Source organism: Saccostrea cucullata, unplaced genomic scaffold (genome assembly GCF_032062105.1).
Source record: "Saccostrea cucullata isolate Sc308-1 unplaced genomic scaffold, CSIRO_AGI_Scuc_v1 ctg3602, whole genome shotgun sequence".
Taxonomy (NCBI): domain Eukaryota; kingdom Metazoa; phylum Mollusca; class Bivalvia; order Ostreida; family Ostreidae; genus Saccostrea; species Saccostrea cuccullata.
Genome location: NW_026932152.1, coordinates 19,779 through 34,208, shown reverse-complemented (window position 1 = coordinate 34,208; position 14,430 = coordinate 19,779). Strand labels below are relative to the sequence as shown.

Below are 14,430 nucleotides of genomic sequence, written 5' to 3'. Positions count from 1 at the left end.
AACAATACATTGGATTTTTACGATTTGATATCTCTGTAGTGTTTCTTATATCAAGAATGGGCATGCATAAAGGATATATAATTGAGGGAAAATACACAAGGCTAAAAAAAAAAATAGTCTTTGAAAAGGCGATAATTTAAAACTTTAAAAGTGTGGTACCAGGTGGATTTGAACCCCCGACTTTAAAATGTTAATTTACACGGTGTATTAGTCAGCGCATGTATCAACTGAGCTAATTATAACTACCGTCTTCTATGGAAGACGGTAGTATATACAGTTGAAGTTTTTTACAGTCTTCGGACTATGCACTTCCTCTCTTCTGTGATTGGTAGAAACTGCATGATGAGAAAATTTTTAATTATTTCATTGGTTAAAATGCTGTTCAAGGCAAGTCTAATTTTCGTACGACTTCCAATCTTTAAAAAATGATAAAACGAACAACAAAATCAGCAATAATTGATTCTAAATAACAATATTTTTAATAATCTGTTTAAAATTTATAGCGAGCGCAGCGAGCGTCGCGAAGCGACGCTCACGAAGCGAGCTCAATAGACTAACGTGTAAGAACAGAGGAAATTCGGATTGAAATCTGTACATACGTCAGCCAAATTTCTCTGTGCAACATTCCCAGAATTCCTGCACTACCCAATGTCCTTTGCGCAAATAAATCAAAAATAGTAAAAAAAATAAAGGAACATTGTTTCTTACCGAAATCTTAACGAAATGATTTTGCCTTACCTTATTCAAAAAAATACCCCCATGCCACAACACCGGCTTTCACCTTGCCCTTCGGAAATGATACAAATGACGTCACCGGAAACTTACGAATTTTGACGATATGCTAATTAAGTCATGTCGGTTGCTTCCGTGAAATAGATAAATAAATAAACAATAACGTAAAGCATAAAAAGCTTTCAGTTTGTAGAAATCTTTCAAAGAAACAAAAAATAAATCTGCAATGTTTTTCGACCAAAATTGTGCTAGGTCTATAGTTTAAACCAGACGCTCGTCCGTTTCCGTAAGTATAAAAAAGCTCCGTGACGTCGTGTGACGTCATAGCTAGTCGAGATGTCTCGTGCGACTTGATGTTTGGAGTGGCTGATCAATTTTTCAAGTACAACTGCGCTCGCCTCAACGGTCACACCGTAAAACATATGATATACCTTTAAATATTATAGTCAGACAAGTAGAGCTTTTTAAAAAAGCTTACCGTCTTTAGCAACAACCTGAAACAGTAAACTAATCTACATCTTTCAAGTCGTATATTTCTTTTGAATTTCTTGATTTCCTATTTCTATATTAGATTTTTACTGGTATTAGCCCTACCGCGGTTGTCGCTTTGTCATCTCCGTAAAGTAACTGACACCTTCGGCAAACCCCGGCCGATTCCGTTCAATTTTACCTTATTCAAACAAATAAGGGGAAAAGAATAAGATTTATGCAAATATCAAGCCAGCATGCAATAAAAATCAAATCTTATTTGGAACCATCGTCGGAAACCCACGGCTGATTACGCTTCGTTCCTCTCGTCGTAATCAGCCGTGGGTTTCCGACGATGATTTGGAACTTGATGAAAATAAAGAGATCTGTTTAGTTATTGCTATAAACAGATTATATAAATCAGGTTTCCTTATTTTTTGTAGTTTTTTTTTTTGTGAATTTCGACCGTATGGCAGCGGTGCCCCTAAAAAAATCCTATCTTAAATCAATCCTTACATCCAAACCTATCAAAATACCGCAATTTTATTTAGGGGCAGGCCTGCTCTTAAGAACTTCTAGGCCAAAATTCATGCAAAAATCAATGATTTATCGGACAAAATGGTGTTAAAACCAACTTTGGAGGTTTATTGTAAAGTTGTAAATAATAAATTTTAGGTAAAAAATACAAATTTGAAAAATTTAGACATTGTATATACGGTAGAAAACAACAAATAAAGATTAATTCTTCAATGTCACTTTTTCCGGGAAATTGTTTTCTCCTATAGGTGAATTCTTTTGTCAAAGTGAATACGTCCCTTTGCTCTTGGGACTGTGAATATACGTCGAGATAAGCGGGGTAGTCGACATTACCGATGTCGACATATTAGAGTTTTTGCAAATCATTTATATATAGTAAATAATGCCGGGACCGCGGGCGGACGTCGACATATCCCAGGTTGTCGACATATCCGATGTCGAGATACCGAAGTTTACCTGTAGTTTACAGTCCGTAAACTATAGTTTACAACCGATAAACCTAGTTTATCGACTGCGAAACTATGTTTTACTCATTTATTTGAATTTGGCGTGCCATAAGTTGCTTCAAATACCGTACAAACGCTTTGGCGTTTGCATGTACATAAAACACTTTCTGATGATATTGAGGGTCATGAATAATAATTGCACACCTTCTCTTGCTGTCTAATACCAATGACCTATATACTACCTGCTAAAACTATGTACACGTATATCACGTGAAAAAAACTTGTTTTATCGAGACGATAGCACTTACGTCTCTTTTAAAAATGGGTTAGGCCCATATATATTTTAAGTTAATTTAAGGCTTCATAAAGAAAATTACGTAAATGTGAGCATAGAAATGAAAGATTGTACATCATTTTTAATATTTTTTACACAAATCTCAAAAAAGAATTGAAAATAAGATTCCTAGGGACAATTCAAGTTGCCCTTTATTTTCAACACAGTTGGGTACCTGTAGTAGCTCACAATGCATTGCGACTCATTCAGCAGTAGGTAAAGTAAATACAGATATAGCTAATTTACATGTTAATTTATGCTGGTGTCAGAAAATCTAGTGGTCTCGACCTGTTAGATGGCCGAGCGGTTAGCGCGGTGGCCGCTCACTGCTAAGAGAGGTGGGTTCCATAAAATGGCTAACGACACGAATAATTTCAATTTGTCTGATAGAGCAGATACAATCATACCAAATTAATTCTTCATAAATATTATTTGCTTTTTCGTAACGCATTTTATCGTGACGAAATCTTACATCTTTTATATTAAACGATCATGGCTCATAAATGAAGACGAAAATTTATTTATAGACAAATAGGTCAGCAGGTCACTGGATTGGTGACACGTTGATAATGGACAGTTCCCAGTTGAAGGATATTAGTAGTCAATTTGACAGATCGACAGTTGTACAATTATTAAACATATATCCTCTCTACCTGGAAACCAGCTACCCAATATATAAATGGTGCCTGTTTTGGAGGTTAACAGTTGAAATTGCCACCCCAAGGAAAACTATTGTCAACCGACGCGTCAGCGGAGGTTGACAATGGTTTTCCGAGGGGTGGCAATTTCAACTGTTACCCTCCAGAACAGGCACCATTTATTTTATTATACTGAATGTCTTCTTAAAGATTTACTGACCTTTTTATTGTTTGTTTGATACTCGAAGAGTCTTTTATCATATAAAGTTTCGTTATTTCTGCACTTGCAAGCATGTTTCGTCTGTCGTTTGTTGTTTTCAAGTAAGCTACTGTACATCGGACGCAAGCTTTTATTGACGTCAAGTTTATTCCAGGCGACCGTTTCACTAACAGGTCGTAGCTCGTAAACGTAGACGTAAACTTTCGTTTCAAAGAGCGTTTCACTAAAGTAATTGCGAGTTACGATTAAACGTGAGCGTAACTCTACGAGTGGTCAGGGGCACTCTTAAAATACTTACGTGCGAGTCATTTCATGAAAAAAATAAATAAAAAACGAAAATATAAGCAAGAAACTAAGTTATTTGTCACTTTCTTACATTTCTGTCTGCTTCTTATTAACAACAATAGTATTTTGCGTAGACCGAGTCCGATCTTAAAATGACACTGTCAAAGTAAAAAAAAAAGATAACGTTACAATTTACAAAAAATTAAATATACAACTGATATAAGAAATAGTTTAAATTTTCAAATGAATTGTATTTTAAAGCTCAATATATTCTGCTTTCATAAAAATCAAACAGTAAAAATACAGTTTAAAATTAGATCGAATGCCGAATGCATTAAGTACATGTACATACGATCGCTCAGAAGATAGATGCACATTCTCCCCCTTTACAGAAATGAATAATGACACAGAAATAAATTTAAACTAAAAATACTCTATTTCTCACTGTTTCTTTTCTAAATAAATTAAGCATCACGGGAATATGCACATATATACGTGAATTTGTGAAATTAACCAAGTTTCTGTAAAATGAAAATTTAGTTACGTGGACGGTAATGGGTCAGTCAAAATAAAATCAAATAAACCTTTCTAACTTATGAAAACTAATATACCTGTATATAAATGTAAACAGTGGCCCGTAGAACACGGAAGGTGTGCACTCTTTGGGCATATATTTTGCCACATACATGTACATGTAGTAGATCTCTCTTAAGATATTCTCCCCCCTCCCCGTTCCCACTTTTTGTTGCTGTAAGTTCGGGCACCGGCAAATTCTAGGATTTGGGCAGTTTATAATTTTCCTTTGCTTTTCAGATTACTCTTGGGAGTTACATGTACATGTACCCCTCCTTTTTCGGGGAGGGGGTGTTAAAATTAAAATTTGTTCAATAATCAATTTCAATTTGCCTCTCTTAGGGTAACTTGACACCTTTTTATGAAACCATTACTACGGTTCTTATATACAAACTATAAAAGGAGCGCTTTGTCGGTCGTTGGATCAGCGTTTGTTTAAGACAATTTGAATTAATTTAGATTGAATAATTTTGTCTGATAAAATTAATTTGCAATTTGTGAAAGTAAATTTTTTTTTCCTGAATTACATTCCCGATGTTTAAGTGAGAGCGATCTATTTCGATGGATAGTTTGCTAACAACTTTGCTTACTTATTAATATTTTAAAAATATTTTTAAAAACATGCATGCGTGTGAGTTTTGGCAATATTTGAAATAATAAACATGCCGAATTGTATCACATGTATCAATTATTTGTAATTTCTAACAAAGACATGAAACGAAAACAACTTTTATATATTTTATATATGTTTCGGTTTTTTTAGCAAGGTGGGAAACAAATTTAGATTTAAGTAAAATAAAACATTTACACCATTGTGGACTATGCTTTATAATCAAGATACACAGATGCAAGAATGAATAAAGATATTTGATACGTAAAATTTGATCCTAGTTATAATTATAGAAAGGAACTTTAGTCACTGGCAAATTGTATGCATATAGAATAGATATTGCAATAATATTTTTTAGTGATCTACATGTATTTTCCATATATAATAACTTATTGTATGGAATGCCATATACGACAGCCAACTGCTTACTGCCAAATGCTGACTGCTTACTGCCAACTGTCAGCTGCTTACTGCCAACTGCCGCACATATTTGAATAAATTTTATATTTATATTGATATTTATATGAATTTTTTTTTTTAAAGGCAGGCATTCAGGACAGTTTTTCCAAGAGGGTCACCCTCGTAAAATAATTTAATTAAATTGATTAAATGACCATTATGTTTTATCTTATGTAATATTCAATATATGCGATTGATACATTGTTTATTTTTTTTTATTTGTTTTCTCATTTGAAATAGGTAATAAAATGACTATTTTCTGCTTTTAATCTTCAAACAATTACCCCCCCCCCCCCCCCGGAGACAACAAAACCTGTGAAGAGAGGGGAAAAAATGTCATTTCGCAGAGAAAGATGTTTTGAAAATAAATTTACATTTTCCAATATTCTATAGTTTAAAATTACCTCAAATTAAAGATGTATACCTCTGTGTGTTATAATGTGTAACATGCAAAGATCTTGGGGGATAGGGGGGCATTTAAAATTAAATTGTACAGTCATGGGTTAATGTATAAATTACACGAACTATAAAATTGACCTTGGACCCTCCACTTAGAAAAATCCGATCAAACATTTATATCTCTTTGATTTCCAAATAAGATATGTTTTACATAGATAGATCTAGAGAGAGGGGTCCGGACCACCCCTCTGAAATTTGTAAAGTTATACAATGCACAAACCAAACCAACTAAAAGTTATTTAATGTATAAAATAAATCAACTAAAAGGGACCTTAGAACCCCCCCCCCTACCACGAAAACGCGAATTCCTGTTAAGATGTTATAAAAAATGTCATAGACATAAGGGTTTGACATATAAGAACCCCCTCTCCCCGGCCGAAATAAATTTTCACATTTAGGAAAGGTCTTTAGGACTTTACGGGGTTTTTTTTGTCAAGAAATCTGCGTTGGATTTTTTTTTGTAACAGAGTGACCCTCTTGGAGAAAAAGTCCTAGATCCGCGCTTTTTTTTTTTTTTTTTTTTTTTTTTGAAAATTCATAAAAATATCAATAAAAAATAAAATTTATTCAAGTTTGTGTGGCAGGTGGCAGTAAGCAGCTGACAGTTGGCGGTAAGCAGCTGACAGTTGGCAATAAGCAGTCAGCAGTTGGCAGTAAGCAGTTGGCTGTCGTATATGGCATTCCATATCAGGGTTCTCCATGAGCTGTTTTACTGTGTTGCTCCCGACACAGTAAAATTTTCTCCGACACAGTAACGATTCAAATTTTATGCGTGCGACACAGTAAAGATTTTGCCGACACAGTAAGATCTGTGATAATCAGAAAATCAAAACACATAAATTCTATCTAATTGAACCTTTAATCAAACAATCCTACCGTCTTCAATTATAACAGGTAGAGCACTTAATTAGGGCTTCACCTTGCATAATCAATTATCTCCTAGACCCTCACCGGACTTTACGCATGAAGGAACAAAGACAAATAATTTGTTTTCACAGTTCTAAGACAATAATATGATATTATTGTCTTTTTTCTCTTTCTTTCATTCTTTCTTTCTTTTTTTTTTTTTTTTTTTTTTTTTTGGACTAAGACAAATAATGAAATATATTTTTATGTCGTAATGATCTTTCTTTCTTTTTCTCTCCGCTTCTCCCGCTCTCAAACAAATACAAATACACCTCCTTTGTTAGAAGAGTTCCAATAAGTTGGTCGTAACTCGCCAGTCGTAAGTGCTACGTTTACGATATGTTTTGTGAAACGCTCGTTTACGTGCACCTTTAGCAAACGTAAACGTTATCGTACGTTTACGATTTGCGATTTGTTAGTGAAACGGTCGCCAGTTCTTTCAAACGCGCAACTGATGTTTTGAGAATTCTACGGTGAACCGTACGCGCATAATATCCACGCATGTGGCATTACCGTTGTGTTACCCGTTGTCACATGCGTTGCTAAGGCTGAGGGTAATAGAACGGATTGTTAACTGCGTCTAAACCAATCAGATTTTAGTATTTAACATGAAAGTATAATAATATATATATGTACATGTTAATTATTAACCCGTCAACCTATTGAAAATCCAACCACCAATTCGCTGGACGGTCGAACTGTAATCACTTCAACTCGATAACCTTCCTATTTGATATGTGAACTTGTATTGATAGATAAATTATAATAATAATTTGTAGTGATAATTGATAATCGTAGAAATAATATTTAATATCTAAGGTTGTTTTAATGCATATTTATATCAAATTTAAGAATAAACTGATATACTGATTATCATTTTAAGGGAACCATTTATGTTTGATCGTGAATTTGACAAGCATTAGCAATTATAATATCAACCTTCTTATTCCCCAAAAATTCTTTTCAGAGAGAATTGGATGCAGTTAGAGCAATTTGGAATTCCCATAGAATTCGTCCAAGCAAAAACGAAAATGTACCACACGGACGACCTACTGTTATGTTCTCAATGCCAGAAATATTTCACACAAAGAATTTCATGAAGACTGTTGATCAGAGAGATGTTAATACTTGCATGTCAGAGTGTGTTCTTAGAGGAAGATCTACATGTGATCCAGAAATGTTTGAGCTGCTGCTGATATATGGGAGAACAATTTAGTTCCACCAACAACAGCGCGTGAAGGACTTGAACTGTATGAAAAACTTAGGACCTTAGTCCTTACTGATTTACATCCTAACATGTAAGCAGAGATGTTAGAACTTTTGTCTAAACATGTCCACTTTTGAAGACTATATTTTTATGCAAGTTTCTGATTCTTCCGATTAAAAACAATATGTAAATAAGAACTGTTTATTATGTAATGAGATAACCAATTGGTATAAAGAATGCATCAACAATCAGTTGGTATGTGAAAAAACAAGAACACAACTTCCAAAATAAGGTCAATCTCCAAAGTTGTCAATACAGTGTATGGAATATGGACGGTTTTGTGTCATTTCCTTTGACAAAAAATAATTAAAACAACCTGACATCTAAACCAATAATGCATTGAAAGGCATATTTGTGAAATGAACACAGCAAAACAACATATTTATATTTAAAAAGACACTACATGTATCAGACGCAAATAAAAAAGATGGAATCATTGTTTTCAATGTTTTGAGCTTGTTGTCAATCAACTCGATATCATTAAATCAAATACTAATTGTTTGCTTAAGAAACATCAAATACTAAAACTTGAACTAAAACTAAAACAAATAATTTGAATTTAAACAACAAAGCCATCAAATAATGACGTATGCATAAAAATGATAAGTATAAAAACGTGTATGCTTAAAACGAATTTCTAATATAGCAATACACTGTTGACTTCTCTAAATTTTGCATAACTTCTAGAACATTTTGTTTGAATGTTTTTGATTATTCTTATCATGTTGTGGAAAGACTTTCTGATTAGACAAAGTCCATTTGCCAGTATCTATTCCTTAGAAGTGACAAAAAATCAGATTTGAATAAGACGTATGGATCCTGGGAATAGCTTTGAGGAATTTCTAAAACGCACCCGCATGTGTGAGACGATGGGCAACGCACATTACTGGATACATTGCTGGATGTGAAACGTATTTGGATATCATTCTTTGTCATTATGTCTGACCCTGTACAGAACCTTAAGAAGAGCTGCAAGTTTTGGGGATCATCCATTTCGCGGACAAGTTTCCTCAAATATTGACTTAGAGTTTTCTCTTCTGAGGACATTTGCTCTGGGAATTTTATGGAATTGAGTACTTTCTTTGGCGTTGGTTCCAGCGTTGAGTACAAAACTGACAAATCTTCTTGAACAAGAAGCGTTGCATTCAGAACCTTGTAAAAACTGTCTGCTATAAACATTGGTTTTTGTACCAATTCTTTATGTGCAACTTCTCTAACGATACGCTCTGTATTTTCAGCATTGATAGCTTTCTTCACATCGTATTGTTCCAATGCATCATATATTTCATCCTTGTCAGCAGCTTCAAAATCTTTAAGGGCACTCTCTATCACACTTCTGTCCATCGCTGAAACAAATTTGAGAAAGGAATCAATTAGATCCGACTCATTGCAAGCACCGAAAATTGCTTGCTGCATGAAAGATGGGGCGAGTTTTATGGGAAATACTTTCTCCTGATAGAAACCCATTCTGATTACGTTTGCAACTGACTTCCACTGTACATCTGTCATATCGTGCCTTAGTACGGGTACTTTGTACGTGTTTCCCTCTGTGTATTGTAAATAGAAGGTGTCCCAGAATTCAGTAAGAGCATCCCGCATCACCCCTCCGTTATCTTCAGCGGCTTCTGGTGTACCATCTTCTTTCAGCATGTTTATTTCGAAGACTGTCGAATTATGCGACGAAATATTTTCCTGGGAGAAGAAATCTATCAAATCACGAGCCACTCGCCCTCTGTGAACCTTAATTTTACACACCAGTGGTAGGGTTTCGTCTAGATCGATACTATCTGCTGAAATTTGACCAAACTGAATCACACCCGAACTGTCTGATTCGTAATCAATCGACGCTCCTCTCAAAGAGGCAGTCCCACTTGCATCCACCGAACTAGGGCCAGGCAAAGAAGACAGATCAGGAAGGTATTCTACAATAACATTGTCGTTGTTTCTTTCGTTATAATCTTTGTCCATAAATCCAATGTTGTAATTAGTACTTTGTGTCATGGCAGTCTTCTTTACTGAATCGATTTCTGAACAAAGAGTACCTTCCTTCATTTCATTACATGGCAATTTTTCCAGACCCTCATGAAATGTTGGTGTAATTTGATTTTTGCTGAGGTTTTCCAAACTTTCGCTTAAACTAAAATCCTTGTCATGGAACAGATCCGGAAGGCTTTCTTCAGTATCGGAACTTTCTTCTTTCTGTTTCTTTGAAATTTGTGCATCCTTAATATCATTTCTTTTGACAATATCGTTTGTTTTTTTTGTTACTGTTTTTGTAAAGGAACCAATTTGAAAGCTCTTGTCAGAACTGGAACATGTTACTTTTGCTTCATTATCCTTCTCGTCTGAAGAATCTTCTACCAGGCATTTGGCAAGTAAGTAACATCTGAAATGTTTTAATCCAAGACGTCTTGTAATCTCTTCGATAGATTCGTTCTGCATTAGCTGTGTGCCATGGACATCCGTCGATATGTCAAACGAGAATTCGTTGATATTGCCTTGGCAATTCTTTCCATCCGGAAAAAATAGGGGACAGATAATTTTTATCAACTCATCTTTTCGTGTGTTTTTATTGACGCGTGCATAACGAGTGCCTCCACCTAATGGTGCACGAATTTGACGGTATGCCTTGGCACTGGAGTCAAAAATGGCAAACCCAACCACTATCGCTCTGTCAGGTTTAGATGCGATTTCTGCTTGCTTTCTTTTCTTGGATTTTGTTGAAAATGAGTATGGACGTTTTTTTCCGATTGTCGTCTCTTCATCATCTGTGTCAGGCATGTTTGGTACTCCCATACGCTTTCGTAAGCTGTCAATCAGTGCTAATTTCTTTTCGTTATCAGTATCTTTATTTTTTTGTCCACTTGCAAACGCCTTTACAGCAATACGATCTCCTTTGCACGGAAGGTATTTCTCGAGTTCGTTATCACTTATTTCTTTGATTACCTCAATATCAATCTGTAATATGAATGAAGTAATGCATATACATGTACTTACATGGTGTAATCGATCGTTTTTGGTTTAATATTGGCATATCTTACCTTAAAAATTATGTCTTTTATATTCATTAAATGCTTCACTCTAAAAAAAGTTTTACATGTTGCTTTTAAAATAAGATATTAGATTAAGAAAAACTAGTAATTATTAGTAATCCATTTAGTCAGAATAGCAAGTAAATGACTATCATTGTTAGTAATTGTAATCATAATTAGTAATAAGGATGAATTCATTTACTTATAAAATGATTTACTAAGTATCAATACTTAATAGGAATTATATTACTTAATAAATGTCTAAATGAACTACTCATTTTTAGTAAATCATTATTACTTAATTTAGAGATAATATGCTTTCTATTTACTAAAATTTATGAATTATTACTAAGTAAATGTAATTCTGAAATTAATTAAAATCTAGAATTTTATTACTTAAAAGAATACTAAGTGAATGAAATACTTATCATATTTACTCTGATAGGAGAAATAATTTTGAAAGTACAACACGTGAATACTACTACCAGTTTTCTTTATCAGAGTTCCCTAATTGAGCCCTCTGAGTAGTTTATTAGAAGAAATCTATTAATGATGGCAACAATTTTACTTCCTTTTTCTTTTGCCAATTTCTTTGTAATTGTTTTATTATATTTAACAATAAAACATTTGATTCCAACATCAAAAGCCTTATAAATTGAATAAGTTGTATCTTTTTAAGGACCATTTTAAAAATGGTTTAATGTTTCAAGTACTTAATACAGCATTTTTATTAGTATAACTTTTTTTTCACATGAAGGAATATTTAGAAGAAAGATAACTCCTCCTCACAGACAATTAATATGGAAGCCAAAATTCTATTTTACATTTCAAGAATTCAATCCCGATAGTGATTAGACTACCATATTTAAGTAATTACTGCTCTGAATTCTCCTTGATTTAGTAAATAAATTATTGTTTTAAGTAAATCAATTAAATACAATTTAAACAAGATGTGTTTGTGAAACACTTATGCCCCGTATGGCAACATAGCAAAGGTTAAACTTTTCTTATATGCAAATTTAATTTATTGGTATTTCTTGATATCTCCAAGGTCAAGGTCAAAAGGTCAAGGTTTTTGGTATCTAATGAAAGGTCCTGCCAAAAAAAACATATGTGAAATATGGAAACATAGTAACAACCCTTCAGAAGTTATGGTTACCAATTTTGAAATGTAGGTCAAACTCCAAGGTCAAGGACATAGGGTCAGATTTGGTGGTACATGTACATGTACTTAAAGAAAGGTCTTGTCACAGGGATGAAATATGTAAAATATGAATGCATTAACCCTAATCCTTTTAAAGTTATAGTCAAGGGTTGCTTTTTAAAAGTGGGTCAAACTCCAAGGTTAAGGTCAAAGGGTCAAAGTTTTTTATCCAATTAATAATCTTCTCAAAGGGATTACATATATGTAAGTATGAAAGCACTATTTCTTACCGTTCAAAAGTTATGGCCAAGATTAAAGTTTTTTCATAAGGATTTTCCCCAAGGTCAAGGTCAAAAGGTCATAGTTGTTGGTATCCACTGAAAGTTCTTTCAACAAAAAATGTATATGTGAAGTATAAATGTCCTGGTATTTACTGTTCAAAAGATTTGGATCAAGAATAAGTTTGGATTTTTTGTGTAAAAGTGAGTCAAACTTCAAGGTCAAGGTCAAATTTGGTGATACTCAAAGAACGGTCTTGTCACAAGGAATACACATGTATGTGAAATATGAAAGTCATAGCTTCGCTAAATCCAAAGTTATGGACAAGGTTAATGTTTTATATTCGGATAAACTTTTTTACAAAAGAGAGACAGCTAGACAGACAGAGAGACAGAACAGACGGACACGACAAAAAACTATGTACCTTCGAAACTTCGTTTGCGGGGGCATAAAAATATTAGTTATATAGAAAATAGTGGTAAAATGTAAGTAAAGACCAAGTAATGTTATCACTTATATACACAAATTTAAGTAAATATAAATTACTAAGTAGTGTGTAAGTAAAACAATTCTTTAAAATACAAAAAACAAGTAAAACATTTGAATTTAGTAATTGACATATATTTCAGTAATTGATTTAAAATTTTAAGTAAATTCTTAGTAATTATCTATTACTTATCTTTGTTATCTCAAGTAAAAAATGACTACTAAGTAAAACTTTTTTAAGAGTGAATTTCCGGTCATCGTGATAACTGATCATTTCGAAAAGTTGAACCTTTATTTTATTTGTTCATGCATTTATTTTGATATTTTCATCACAAACAGATTTACCTTTTCTTCTTCCATTTTCCTCACGATTTCTTCATTAATACCTCTCTCTAATAAAAACCTCCGAATGGACATTGCCGATCCTGTAAATACACGTTTATTATGTAATAAACAAATATTCTACACAGACAAACCGGATCATCGATATTCTCTTATAAATTGTTTTTCAGTTTAAAAAATTGTTACTTTGTGGCATTCTCCATAACAGAAACCTCGATCCATTAAAATACTTTTAAACAATGTCTAGTATATGTATGTCAACTCTAATTCTTAATTCTAAATATGAGTATTTAATACATAATAAATATTCAAGGTTAAAATATTAGGTCCTAAAAGGGATCGGATACTTTAATTCAAACTAAGTTACGAATCACCTTGAATGTATTGTAAGTAGGGATGTCAACGAATATTCGAATATTCATTCGATGAGTTAATATTCGAATATAAATATATTATTCGAATATTCGTTTTTTCTTTTTAAGTATACAAGCATTAAATAGAGAGAAAATCTAGCAAGTTTTATTTGAAATTGAATCAAGTTCATACCGTTGATGAGAATATGATTTGATTTTAAAAAAAATAAAAGACACTCATGTTGGATTACTTTAAGAGTGTAACTATTACAATAAATTGTGAAGATTGTATGCTCAATGAATACTTTATTGAATTTGAAGAATATTTTTTGCCAATTTTGCATAAACTTTTTAATTGTATTTTACAAACAGGTTTTTTCCCCGAATGTTGGTAAACTTCTGTTATTGTGCCTGTTTTTAAAAAGGGAGATAATTCTGATCCTAAAAGTATAGAGGAATTAGTTTGGATGAATTTCATTTTAATTTAATATGTCCCGCTTATGAAATACACCGTAAAAATACTTAATGTCTTATTATTGGAAAAAACCTTCAATGTTAAAATTTTTGCAACTTTTTAATTTTGAAAATGTTAAAGAACTATGCAACTTAGGTAAATTTATTTACTTTAGCCTAAAAACTAGAAAAGACATGTTAAATTAATCATTCATGTTATTTATATATATTTGTTTCATATGTACATAATTATCATATTCTCCTGTAAACCTGTACAGTCATGTTTGTATTTGTTTATACTGATGAGCTATAATGCTCAAAGTCAATAAAGAACTTGAACTTGAACTTGATCATTCCATTATGGGTATAACAGCGACAACACTTGCAATCAGTTTGTATTCACAGGG

General features: G+C 33.0%; 1 pseudogene; it reads right to left on the bottom strand.

Annotated features, from left to right (window-relative positions):
- Positions 1–9,318: 9,318 nt before the first annotated feature.
- On the bottom strand, positions 9,319–13,292 carry LOC134234521 (uncharacterized; annotated as a pseudogene).
- Between the last annotated feature and the right edge of the window lie 1,138 nt (positions 13,293–14,430).